The sequence below is a fragment of the Petaurus breviceps genome, unplaced genomic scaffold, assembly GCF_028583685.1.
Source record: "Petaurus breviceps papuanus isolate PSGF00001 unplaced genomic scaffold, PetGlider_PUasm1.0 182, whole genome shotgun sequence".
NCBI classification, from domain to species: Eukaryota; Metazoa; Chordata; class Mammalia; order Diprotodontia; family Petauridae; genus Petaurus; species Petaurus breviceps.
In genome coordinates this window covers 6,673,156-6,687,013 of record NW_027185786.1, presented here as the reverse complement: position 1 = coordinate 6,687,013, position 13,858 = coordinate 6,673,156, and the positions used below count along the sequence as shown (strand labels likewise).

General features: G+C 38.6%; 1 protein-coding gene across 1 annotated transcript in view; it reads left to right on the top strand.

Annotated features, from left to right (window-relative positions):
- The window catches only part of PHLPP2 (PH domain and leucine rich repeat protein phosphatase 2), a 112,244-nt gene that overhangs the window by 27,513 nt on the left and 70,873 nt on the right, over positions 1-13,858 (top strand). The gene's annotated exons all lie outside the window — the stretch shown is intronic.

Here is a 13,858-nt window from a genome sequence, read left to right as displayed (position 1 = left end):
TCTTTCCTGTTTACCTTTTTATGCTTCTCTTGAGTCTTACATTTGAAAAAAGGATTTTCTGTTCAGCTTTGGTCTTTTCATAAGGAAAGTTTGAAAGTCCCTTATTTCATTGAATATCCTTTTTTTTTCCCTTGAAAGATTATACCCAGTTTTGCTGGGTAGTTGATTCTTGGTTGTAATCCAAGCTCATTTGCCTTCTAGAATATCATTCCAAGACCTCTAATCCTTTCATGTAGAAGCTACTAAGTTCTGTGTAATCCTGACTGTGGTTCCTTGATATTGGAATGGTTTATTTCTGGTTGCTTGCAGTATTTTCTCCTTAACATGAGAGTTCTGGAATTTAGATAATATATTCCTTAGAGCTTTCATTTTGGGATCTCTTTTAGGAGGTGATGACATCAGGAAATTTTTCTTGATAATTTCTTGAAAGATGTTATTCTCAGGCTGTTTTTTTATCTTGGCTTTCAGGCAATCCACTAATTCTTGAATTATCTCTCCCGATTTGTTTTCCAGGTCAGTTTTTTTTTTCCAGTGAGATTTTCTTCTATTTTTTCATTCTTTTGATTTTGTTTGATTCTTGATGTCTTAAAGAGTCATTTAGCTTCCACTTGCTCAGTTCTAATTTTTAAGGAATTATTTTCTCCAATGAGCTTTTGTATTCCATTTTCCTTTTCCATTTGTCCAGTTCTACTTTTTAAGGAGTTATTTTCTTTTTCACAGCTATTGATTCTTTCTTCATGATTCTCTTGTATCACTCATTTTTCCCCCCCAATTTTCCTTCCACTTCTCTTAGTTGACTTTTAAAATCCTTATTGAGATCTTCTAAGGGAATGTTTTGGGCTTAAGACCATTTCATAATCTTCTTTGAGACTTTGCATGTAGATGTTTTGATGTTCTCTTCTGAGTTTTGTTTTGATCTTCCCTTTTGCCATAGTACCTTTCTATTGCCAGGGCTCTTTTTTGGTTTTTGCTCATTTTCCAGTCTATTTTGTGACTTTTAATGTTGAACTCTGCTTCTGGGATAAAAGGGGTGCTGTTCCAAGCTTCTTGTGCTGGTGCCAATGGTCTGGTCATTGAATTTCTGTTCTGGGATCGTTGGGCCTGACCACTTGCTCATTCTACTGGTATGGTCTGGCCTAGTTGTGCCTGTTGTGCCCTGGGTTCTGGGGCTGTAGTTTTCCTGCTGTGCTGCGGCTGGCCTGCTGAGCCAGGAGTGTGGGGCCTCAGTTGTTGATCTGTGCTGTGGCTAAGAGCCTATGGGTGGCTTGCTCAGATACTGCTTGTGCTGGGTTGTGCTCCTCTTTTACCCAAGAGAGACAGATCTTTCTTGAAGTCTTTCTAAGTTCCCTTGGGATAGAAAATTGTTTCACCCCATTTTCTGGTGGGTTGTGTCACTCCAGAATTCATTTAGAGGCTTGGCTTAACATTATTTCAAGGGAAACTGGGGAGAACTCAGGCAGCTTCCTGGCTTTTTTCTTCCATCTTGACTTCCAGGAGTTTTTTTTAAAAGAACAAAAAGTTTAGTGAACTTAATTCAAAATGTCAGATATATTCAGGGTACCACAAGCAAGGTCCTCCCCTCCACAAATTGATATGAAGCAGTGTTATAATCCTTCTTGCAGGAGCATGCCATGTTTTTTTATATGTATCTTTGGTCATCCTTGTTTTTATCATCTGTATGTTCCTTTTTTTAAAATCTTAAGAGTTGAATTCTCTGTACCCTCATTTGCCTTGTTCACTTTAGGTCTTCCTTTTCCTCCTCACTGAATCTGTTTCTTTGTGTTTTCAGATTTGTTTTCTTATCCCTTTTCAGTTAATTCTCCTATATAGTCCATGAAGTTCTATCCTTTTCCCAAACTCTTTTAATTGGCTCTTCCTAGATCTAGAGTGCATATCAGACTGTTACCTGTCTTCCTTTTCTTCTCTCTGAAAACTTCTGTGATGTGTAGTGATCATTTCCTACCTTCCTTTTTAATGTCCCCTTTTATGTCAAGGGTGCTATCATTTTTACCCTAGCAACAAGTTATATCTTTTGGGGGAGAATCAGATTCAGAATAACATTGACCTTTATTGCTTCCCTCAAGTTTGGCATCTCTGGCCCAAATCATTGAGAATATGTGACTTATCTAATGTCACACAGCCATTCTCTGTCAGAAGTAAAACTTGAGCCCAGTTTTCCTGGATCTCAGATTGCTTGTCTCTACTATGCCATTTCTATTTTTGATGAAGCTCTTCTGTTTGTTAAAAGTCACTCTGAATTTCAAAGTACTAGAAACTTCACCTGTAGTTTTATCTCCTAACTTAATGAACATAACTCTGTTCTCTAATGGATTGGAGCCTCAGGATTGGAATGTGTACAACATTACCTCCATACCATGGGGTATACACTAAAAAACAGAATGAAATAGTTTTCAATTTGAGAGGAGAACATCAGTTTTATTTAATATGATAAGTATTCATAGGATCATAGATTTAGAACTGGAAGGGACCTCCAGGGCAAACAAGGCCAACTCCCATATTTTATAGATGAGGACACAGGCCCAGAAGGTGAAGTCACTTTCCCCAGGGTCAAACAGGTGGTAAGAGGTCAAACCTGGATTTGAACATAGGCCCTTGGAATCTAAGTCTAACAGATTTTTCCCTGTTCCATGCTATATCTATCCAGGCTGTGTATTGGTGTGTGTATATGTGTGCCTATGTAATTAAAAAAAATTTTTTTGCTCATATATTTTGTTTATATCCATATATCTCCTACTGTGTCCTTTCCCCCTACCCCTTGCCAGGGAACCATCCCTTATAATAAAGAATTTTTAAAAGGAAGGAAAAAAGTTCAGCAAACTAATGTCTGTCTGACATAGAATGTTTGGCACTTGTAGACTTACATATCTGCAAAGTGCCAAGGGTCATGGGGTAGAGGTGTCTTCTCATATATAGATGTATTTTCTATGATTTCAGAGTATTGCTGTTAATATTCGTTGTCAGACTTTTTGCCATTAGCGGTTACATATTTGAGTTATGATAGATATAGCTTATGTTATACTGTTGGGTTGCCACATAAAACAGAATGACCTATAGAAAGCCAGGTCTTATGACCATTAATGAAACTTTGTTTGAGTCACCAGGATACATACACCAGGATAACAGTGGAATCCCTTTGGTTTGAATACATCTTAGGACACATGAAAAGAAAGCATTTCAGTTAATCTGGACAGAGCATTTATTAAACATTTACTCTGTGCCAGGCACTGTGCTAAGATTAGTTTGTTATACTTTTTTTCTGTGAAAAATGGGCTACTTTGTTAAAGGTTAGAATCTATCTATTGGGATCTAGGAAAAATTTTAGTTTCTGCTTTGGAATAGTTTAGATTCTATAAATGGTAGTTATGGTAGAAGTAGAAATGAGTATTGTGTAAGTTTATAATGAATACAACCTTACTTTAGAGTTATAATTAAAAGCAGCCTTAAAAACCATCTAGTCCAGCATTCTTCACCTACTTTGTGTCTTGGACTCCTTGTGGCAGTCTGGTGAAGCCTATGCACTCCTTCCCAAGGTAGTGCTTTTGAAAGCATAAAATACATAGTATAGCAAAGGAAACCAATTATATTGGAATAGTCATTACAATATATATTTTTAAAAGTTCATGGGTCCACCCTGATCAGTAGTCCAAATTCCTCATTTTACAGATAAGAAAACAGAGGCCTAGAGAAATTAAGTGATTTTTATGTCACTAGTGAGGACTGAGTATGGGATTAGAACCACCAAGATCTGACTCACTTTGGGGCAGTATACATTATACCACTCTGACTTTCTAGTAATTATTTTGAATTGCAAAAGTGAATAATGAAGATTACTGTAATTATTTCCTTTTAATTAGAAAGAATAGAATAGATTGCCTTTTTGGATATGTTTGATTTTGTACACCGATAGGCAATTTTAAAAAGTGACTAACATCTCTAAGATTTGATAGACTAATTAAATCAGTCAACAAGCATTTATTAAATACCTGTTAAGTCCCAAGCACTGAGCTAAATGCTGGGCAAAAAACCCACAATCCCTTCTCTGTGGGAACTCACCCCATATATAGGCAAATAAAGTAATCTCGGAGGTTTGGCCTGTGGGAGAAAACCAGCAAAGGCCTCTTATTTAGAGAATTGAGATAGTCTGGAAAGTTAAAAAACAGCAGTGAGGAAAGAGATTTGCTTCAGGGTTGGGGGACAGCCAATACAAAGAGAGATTTGGAAGATTGGAGTTTTATGTATGAGGAATAGGTAGGCCAGTGTAGCTAGATGGTAACTAAGGTATGTGAAAGAGGCTAGCAGGGGTTGGCAGACTATGTCCTGGCCTGTTTCTGTCGGTCCCAAGAGCTAAGGATTTTTTTCTTTATATTTTGAAAAAGTTTAAGAAAACAACAGCATTCTTAGATGGTCAGGTTGTAAAAGGCTTTATATTCCAAGCTAGATTTTACATTTGATCCTTGGGGTCATAAGGAACCATGGAGTTTTTTGAATAGGAGGGTGACATGGTCAGACCTTTGCTTTAGGAAAATCACTTCAGTAACTGGGTGGAAGGTGTTTTGGAATGGGAAAAATCTTAAGGCCAGGATCCAGTTATAAAAGGCTCTTGGAATAGTTTAGGTGACAGGGGAGTTCGGACTTGAACTGAAGTAGTGGTTGTGTGAGTAGAGATGAGGGGATATACTTGAGAGATATTTACAGAGGTAGAAATGCCAAGATTCAGCAACGAGTTGGATATTTGATGTAAAAATGAGGAGTGGAGGAAAACACTGAGGTTTGCAAGCCAAGGTGACTGAGACGGTGAGGGTATTCAGGATAGTTCCCTGAAGAGGAAAGAGAAAGCTGTGAAGAGAAGCGATTAGAGGGAAAGCCTGCAAGTTCTGTTTCAGACATGTTGAGTTGTAGAAACCTACAAGACTTCAAATTCAAATGAGATGTGTGAGATGCAGTGGGGGAAGGTACTAGAGCTCAAAAGAGAGTTTTGGGGTGGCTGTACTGATCTGGGCATCATCTGCATAGAAATAAGATTTGACCCCCCCTTGAAGCTGATGAAAGCTAGATAGTATTAGGGGAGAAGAAAAAGAGAGCCAAAGAATTTAGGGGATACTTTTAAAATAAGCAAAGTGGCATTTTAATGTATGGATCATATAATTGAAACTGCTCTTAGGATTTGGGGTCCTGGATTCTAATTCCTTCCCTGTCACTGATTTTATGGATTTGGGGGGGGTGGGGCATCGACAAATCACTGAATATCTTTGTTACTCTGCTTTTGTAAGATTAGTGTGGAAATGATGAGGATGGCTCACAATAGGTTCAGCAGGAACTCTGATCTTTTTCTAAGACCAGAAAACCTGTGATTCAGTCTGGAAAGAATTCAGTAGCCCCAAGCAGACTTGGAGTCAGAGTTGTAAAAGTTTATTGTATGCTTTACAGTGGGCAAGGGTCCTTAGGGGACCTGCAAGCTTATTGTTAGGCTGTACAGCAGGCAAGAGTCCTTTAGGGGACCTTCAACCTTAAAGGGGTAGAATTAAGGTTTTTATAGAATAATCCATAGTAGAACCCATGCTAATTATGCAAACTAGGTGCTTAAGGGTGGGATTAGGGAGGAGTTAAGGTGGGGCCAGTGTTTAAAGGAACATGAATTTTCAATGTAACTGCACAGGTGTATTGCCCATGATTCACTGGGAAAAAGCCCAAGGGGGGGGGGGGGCTACTTGGAGGTGTGGTTTTAGGCTTGAAACGTCACTTAATCAGCTGCCGCCTATCAGTGTCATGTTTGACAGGATTGATATCTGGGAACCAAGGCTAACAGAGACTCGGTGTATGGATAATAGGCTAAGGAGTTAACCCAGAGATAGGGTCCTGAAGGATTCATGGGGGCAGCACACTATACAAGGGGGAGATAATACTTGCCTAAGCTAGAATGTTTATACATACTTTTGTGAAAAATTCACAGGTGTAGCTAGTCACTCTTCCAAGCTGAGATAAACAATTCATGAGTTGTTGCTGGGCAGAGTTAATGCTCTGAAGCTGGGGAGGGGAGTGGGGGAGGGAGGGGGAGTGTGATTTTGCAAATAGATGTTACAAATATAGATCCCAAGCACCCCATCAGAAGATAAATTATTGATTTTTAACATTTCCTGCCCTTATTCTTTTTTTTAAGCAATCGGGGTTAAGTAACTTGCTCAAGGTTACACAGCCAGGTGTTTCTGGGTGGGTGCTAAGTGTCTGAGCCCGGGATTCGATCTCCAGGTCGTCCTGAAACCGGAGCCGGTGCTCTTACTCGCTGTGCTACCTGGCCGCCCCTCCTGCCCTTATTCTTAACAGCATTGATGCTTTTATTTGAAACTGATGCAGAGAATGCCCCCTAAGCCTTATTCCAGGGGTGGGGAGCCTACAACCTTGCTTGTGTGGCCCATGTGAAGCCTCCAGGCCAATGTTCCCCACCCCTGCCTTATTCCAATTCAGCCATGGATTTAAGGAAATTAGTACATCTTTTCTGTGGCTTCATTTGGTGGTCTGAACTTGTTTCATGTTACTGATTAGAATTCACATTTGTGAAATGTTTTGAATAAAATTGAACTCTTATCTGCCTTTGATGTGTCTTAATTGCAGATACAAGCATAGGCTATCTGCATTACTAGAACATCATTGCTCTCAGCAAGAAGCCATGAGTGTTACTGATAAACATTACTGTATTAGTTGACTATTTTGTGGAGGAATGGGCACATGTACATGCATTTAGTTTTTGTGTGAACTGTTATAACTCTCATAACTTGTAGTTCTCTTAAGCATTTAAAGAAAATCCAGAATACTTAAAGAAGAGTCTTACCATCTCATTGGGGGCAGTTGTTTCATATGCACATTTAAACTCTGTACCAACATTTCCAGAGTGTTTTATACCTTATCATCTCCACTTATGAGAGATTTAACAAATAGCATATTGTTAGCCTGTTAAGTCTTTGGAACTTTGAAACACAAAATTGAGTTGTAAGCAGATTACAACCTTTTCCTTCCCCCGCTCCACAACATTTAAAGAGATGAGTTTAATGAGTAAAGTGGAATTAGCCCTTTGCTATTCTTGTTTTTGCAGTTCTTGAAATGCCGCATATTTTACTAGTTTATGCCAAATTAACAATGGCAGATGAAGATCCTCTGAATTTTCCAAAGGGAAAAAATTCTGAGTTGCTATAGAAACATGCAAAACAAAAGTCTCACAATGTGGATGGCATTTCTGTAATCTTGGGAATAAGAGGTATGCCTATCTTTAGATCTGTCAGTTGGTCAGTAAGATTTATTAAGTATGTTCTATGTGTCAGGCACTGTGGTAAACCCTGGGCAAACAAAGACAGACATTTTCCTAATGGGACTCACATCTTATTGTAGGAGACATAAAAACAACCTGGTGGTACACACAGATCCATTCATAGTAAATGGTAGGTAATCTCAGAGGCACTAGCAGGTAGGGGACAATGGAAGGTGGACTGTGAGCTGTCTTGAAGGAAGCTAGGGAAACTAAAAGTTGGAAGTGAGGAGAATGCATCTACCCTGCATGTGTGACATCCATTGCCAAGTGTGGAATAGGAGAGGCAGTGTCATGGAAGGAACAGCACATAAGCTGGTGTAGTCAAATCATAGAGTGAAGACAGGGGAGCAAAGTGTGAGAAGACTCAGAAGACAGGAAGGCACCAGATAGTTAATGGTTTTATAAGTGACTGACTTTCTATTTGGTCAGAAGGATCTGAATTGGGCATTAAATTTTGATAGCATTAACCTCAAGGACAGGTTATTGGGTGATAGTGACAGCATCTGAAACTGACAGTGGGAAGGAAGCACAGAGTAAGTCATGGGACATCAAAGAAAGTGTGATCACCACTGGAAAGGGTGGCAAGAGAAGTAATGTCATTAAGAGAGGTCTCAGGGCCAGAAGATAGAAGGAGTGAGAAAGGAAGTTTGCTTAATGGAGCAGACATCCCAATGGCTGAAGTGGGGTTGGGCAGGTTTGGAATGGAATATTGGAAGTGGGGTAGGGTTAAGTAGCTGGAAGTACACAGAGTTGTACAGAAGTTCAGAATCACAAGGCTAAGTGCACTAACCAGTGAGGAGTTAGTTTAGGCAGAAGATCTGTAGTTGGAGAGAAGTCTCTTGAGAGAGGTAGGGAGGACTTGTGTTTGATAGTTGATGTGACATGTGAAGGTGTGAAGTAGAAGGTGTGGGATTCTGATAGAGAGGCAGTGGGTCTAGGCCTGAAAAAAAGGCTCGTGGGGCCTGGGAGATGTGAGGGTGGGTAGGGGTGAAGTGGGTGTCTTGTTTCAGGGTAGGCCAGGTGCTAGATATCCTATCAGGTCTCCAAAGGAAATAGAAAAATCTTAGGCAGTTTTATTGTGGAAGTTTAATTATGTTTTGTGCCTTCATATGATGGTCATAAAGAATTTTAATTATAACTTCATTTTATCTCTGTATCCTAAAATATTAGTAGGCTTCAGGGATGGAGGTTGTTTTAAATTTTTAGTTACGATGGTTTTTTTCTTTTTCTTTTTGTTGTTTTTATGTCTCTCCCTTTAGTTTTCTCTCCATTCCACTTTATGGCCCTGTCAGAGTGATCTCCCTTCTCCCTCCCACCCCAGGGCAGCCGCTGATCTCCCAACTGAGAACAAAAGAAAGACAAAATATGTTACAAGCACCATGGTCACTCAGGACAAGTTTCCACAGTGGCCATGTCCAAGAATTTTATCTCCTTCTGTGCTGTGAGTTTTTCACCTCTCTTTCAGGAGTTAGGTAGCATGTGCCATTATCAGTTTTCTGGAATCATGGCTATTATACGAAGAATTCCTAATTCTTTCAGAGTTGTTTGCCTTTATCATATTGTTGTCATTGCATACATTGTTCTCCTGATTGTTCACTTCATTCTGTATCAGTTCATATAAGTCTTCCTAGGTTTTTCTGAAACCATTCCTTCATTACTTCTTAAACCATAATAGTATTGCATTGCATTTATGTATCATAACTTGTTCATCCATTTTCCAGTTTTGGGGCACCCCCTCAGATTCCCATTCTTTGCTACTCAGAAAAAACTATAAATATTTTTGTACATTCCTAGTTAAAATTCGTTTTGCTTGGGACTTATCCTTCCCTTAATCTAACTAACCACTAACTCCTACTCTCATTTTTCCTCTTTCTCTCCTGTTTTATTGTTGAGTGAAATGTATTTCTGTTATCCAAGTTTTTGTGTGCACTCTTCCTTTCTTTGGCCAGTTCAGATGAGTGAGGTTGTGCCACTGCTTCCCCCACCCATTCATGTGTGTGTGTATCTTATATGTCTGCTTGCACAGCCTGATGATATGAAATAGTTTCCCCTAACCTTCCTTTCCTTTCCTTTCCTTTCCCCCAACGTATACTTCTTCCTCTTTTTCCATTCTTTTAAAAAAAATTGAGTTCCAAATTCTGTTCCTTCCGCCCCTCCCCCACCCATTAAGGCAAACAGTATGATATCAGTTATATGTGAATTCATGCAAAACAAATTTCCATATTAACCATGTTGCAAAAACAAAGACAACCCAATAAAAATCATGAAACATAAAGTGAAAAAACTATGCTTCAGTTTGAACTCAGAGTGCATCAGTTCTCTTGAAAGTGGGTAGCATTTTTCATCTTAGTTCATTGTATTGTTCAGAGTAGGTAAGACTTCTACAGTTGATCATCCTTATAATATTGCTGTTACTGTAGTTGATCATCATTACAATACTACAGTTACTGTGTATAATGTTTTGGTTCTGCTCACTTCACTTTGCATGAGTTAATGTCATTCTTCCCATATTTTTCCTAAACTGTCCTGCTCATCATTTCTTATAGCATGATAGTATTCCATCACAATCCTGTACCACAACTTATTCAGCCATTCCCCAATTGATGGGCATCCCCTCAAATTCCAATTCTTTGCCACCACAAAAAGAGCTGCTGCAAATATTTTTGTACCTATGTGTCCTTTCCCCTCACCCCCTCTTTTTTTTTTGGATCTCTTTGGGATGTAGACCTAGAAATGATTTTGCTGGTCAAAGGTATATATGCACAGTTTTATAGCCCTTTCAGTGTAGTTTCAAATTTTTCCCCAGAATGGTTGGACCAATTCACAAACTCCACTAAGTATGTTAGTGTACCTCTTTTTCCACACCCCCTTTAGCATTTGTCATTTTCCTTTTCTATTGTATTAACCAATCTGAGATGTGTGAGGTGGTACCTCAGAGTTGTTTTAACTTGCATTTCTCTCACCAGTAGTGACTTAGAGCATTCTTCATGTGACCATCGAGAGCTTTGATTTCTTTTTTCTTTTTAAACTTTCTGTTTGTATCTTTTGACCATTTAACTATTGGGGAATGGCTCTTATTTTTATAAATTTCCCTTAGTTCCTTATATATTTGAATAATGAGGCCTTTATCAGTCTCTCATTCCATTCTTCTCGTAAGATCATCAGAATAGAACTATTCCTAGGCCTTTTCTAATTATCATCTCTCCAATAAGCAGTTTATCCTTGTTTAGTCATTTGTCATTGTGATTTATGTTTACTTCTTTGTGTTTCTCTTCATGCCTATGAATTCAAAGTTTCTCTACAAATCTGATCTTTTCGTCAAGAATGCTTGGAAGTCTTCCATTTCACTAAAAGTTAATTTTCTTCATTTGTGGCATTATACTCAATTTTGCTGGATAAGTTATTTATTCTCTGTAAGCCTTTGCATTCTGGAATATTGTATTCCAAATTCTCTGCCTCTTTAGGATAGTGACTGCTAAATCGTATGTGATCCTCAGGACTTGAGTTTTTTCTGACTGTTTTCAATATTTTTTACTCTGATCTGGAAACTGAATACTGGCCATATAGTCCTTATAAGTTTTCATTTTTGAGTTTCAGAAGGTAGATTCCTTCTATCTACTTTACCTCTAGTTCTAAGAGATCTGGACAGTTTTCTTTTAAGATTTCTTGGAATATGATGTCTAGTATTTTTTTTTTGTCATTGTGTTTGAATAGTCCAAGGACTCCTAAATTTTTTCTCTTTTGTCTTGCAGATCAGTTGTTTTTGCTAGTTGTTTTTTCTACCTTAGCTTTTCTTTTATATTTTCAGTCTTTCATGCTGTCTCATGGTGTCATTGGCTTTTATTTAGTCCATTCAGATTTTCAGGGAGTTTATTGTTTGGACAAGATTTTTGTACCTGTTAAACTAATCTGTTCATTCCCTTTCTAATTCTTTCTTCTGTAGCTTTCACTGTTTGACTTTTCCCCTCAAATGCTCTCATATTTAAAAAAAACAACACATTTTTTAATTCATTCCTTATTTCTTCCAGGGATCCTAGTTGAGTTTATGCCCAAATTGTGTTTTTTCTGAGGCTTTGCTTATAGATATTTTAGAGTCATTCTTGTCTTCTGAGTTTGTGTCTTGATCTTCCCTGCCATTATAATGGCAGCTAATAATAGCACTTTATGGTGGGATCCTTTTTTGTTTGTTTACTCATTCTTTCAGCCTATTTTCCAACTTCAGACTTGATGTTAGGGTTGGGTTCTGTCACATTTCTAAAAGGAAGGTCTAGGTTGATCCTGTTGTTGCTTTCTTGGGGTCGTCTTGGGGTCATTTATGCCATGATCTCGGGGACAAGGTGGGCACCTGAAAGCTTTCAGATTGTCCAAAATGGTCTGATCCAAGGCAGAGTATGATTGCTGCTCTAGGTCTGAGCCCTGCAAATTCCTAATCTGAGCAACAGTAGAGTGCTACCGGACTTGGCCTCTATCAGTTTGTTGTAAAGCTCTCTTAGTTCAGAGTGACAGAATTGTAGGTTCCTCTTTGGACTGGAATTTCTGACCTGTTTATTCCTCTAAAGGCTCTGGGCTCTAGACTGGCTCTTTATCTCTGAGTCCACTGTGTTCCTGGTGTCTGCTGACACAACATCCTTTCCCTTTTCTCTACCCTGGATCTGTGACCTGGGACTGGTTAATAATGGGAAACAGCTGCCAGGTGGCACCTGTTTTCATCACAGTGTCCCATATTGGTTTGTTGGTCCCTAGGTATGGGTCTGGGGCCTCCTCTTGCTTTCATCTCCCTGGACAATGCTGCTGGAGTACTCTTTGCTTAACTTGGTCCTGCCTGATTCTGGCCTTAGTTTCCACAAATCTCTCTATCTCCTTATGTTGACCTGGCCTAGACAAATGAATCATTGTGACTTTTTCTGCATTTCCCTATCAGGATTTGGACTGGCATATTTTCTAGGTTGCTTTGGAGGAATTTTGTGGATGGAATCTCTGCTTGACTGCTTCCTGTTTACTGTCATCTTGACTTGGGAGGGGGAGGGGTCACTTTGAAATGTAACTTTGAGACTTTTAGAATCATAGAATTGCAGAGTTTGAAGGAACCTGTAGTGCTCATAGCTAATTCTCCACTTAAAAAAAAAAATTTCCTTCTAAAATATCTCACTTAGATTGTCATAAGGAGACCCCTGTTTGAATACTCCTTATTATAGCAGTGCATACAGTCGAAAAGTTCTTCTATATTTTTTTTGTTTTTAGACAACCTATGCTCCCCAGTATGCCTCTCTTACCTTCCCTTCCCTATTCCTCAAACCCAGAACTATCCTTCATATCAAAGAAAGGAAAAATATACTAACATTGATTAGTTTCAGCAAAACCAATGTCTCAACCGAGTTTGACATTTTATGTGGCTTTCGAAGCCCATAATCTCACCTTTTTCACTTCTGCAAGGAAGGGTAGGGATGCTTTCTCTCATCTTTTTAGGGCCAAACTTGATTATTATTTCACATTATTAAGTTTATTACTTTGGGGTTAATGGTGGTTATCCCATTTACATTGTTGTATTTTGTTTTCCTGCTTCTACTTATTTTGTATCAATTCATATGTCTTCCTCTATATCTCTATATTCATCTTATTTGTATGGATTAATCATCCTTGTTTCTTATAGAGTGCAATTATATTCAGTTATACTCTTGTACTGCAGACTGTGTAGTCATTCCTCAATTTGTAGGCTTCTGACATTTAACAGGGCAGCTAGGTGGCATTGCAGTGGCTAGAGTGTTGGTCCTGGAGCTGGGAAGACTCATCTTCCTGAGTTCAAATCCAAACTCAGACATTTACTAGTTGTATGACCCTGGGCAAGTCACTTAACCCTATTTGCTTCAATTTCCTCATCTGTAAAATGAGCTGGAGAAGGAAATGGCAAACCACTCCAGTATCTTTGCCAAGAAAATCCCAGATGGGGTCACCAAGAGTTAGACACAACTGAAAACGACAAAACCAACAACATGTTAATAGTTCTTTGCTACTACAAAAGGTGCTGCTAAAAATGTTTTGCCATATGTGAAGCCTTTCTTTTTATCAGTGACCTTAGGAAATACCCTAGCAATAGGATCTTTGGCTCAAAGGGTATAGACGTTTTAGTTACTTTCTTAGAATAATTTTAAATTGCTGCTTCAAAGAGCTGCTTCAGAAGTGGTTTAGTTGTCTGTCTTCACAATCCCTTCAGCAGTGGGTACCCATCTTTTGTCATGTTTTCCTACTTGCTGGGTATGAAGTAGAACCTGTTATTTTTATTTGCATTTTGCTTATTAGGAATTGGGAAAAGTTTTTCAGGTGATAGTTTTTAGAGTTTTTTTTTTTTAATAGTTCTAATTAGACTGTTACTTATATTGATCCCAAGTCTGTTCCTCTGTTACCTCTATCTGTTAGTTTTAGTTCTACCTTCTGGAACTTCACAATCTATTTATTTCATCATAGTGACACCATTCAGGTATTTGACATGAGCTCTTATTGTCTCCCTTTAACCTTACTTTTAAAAAAGCTGAACATGTT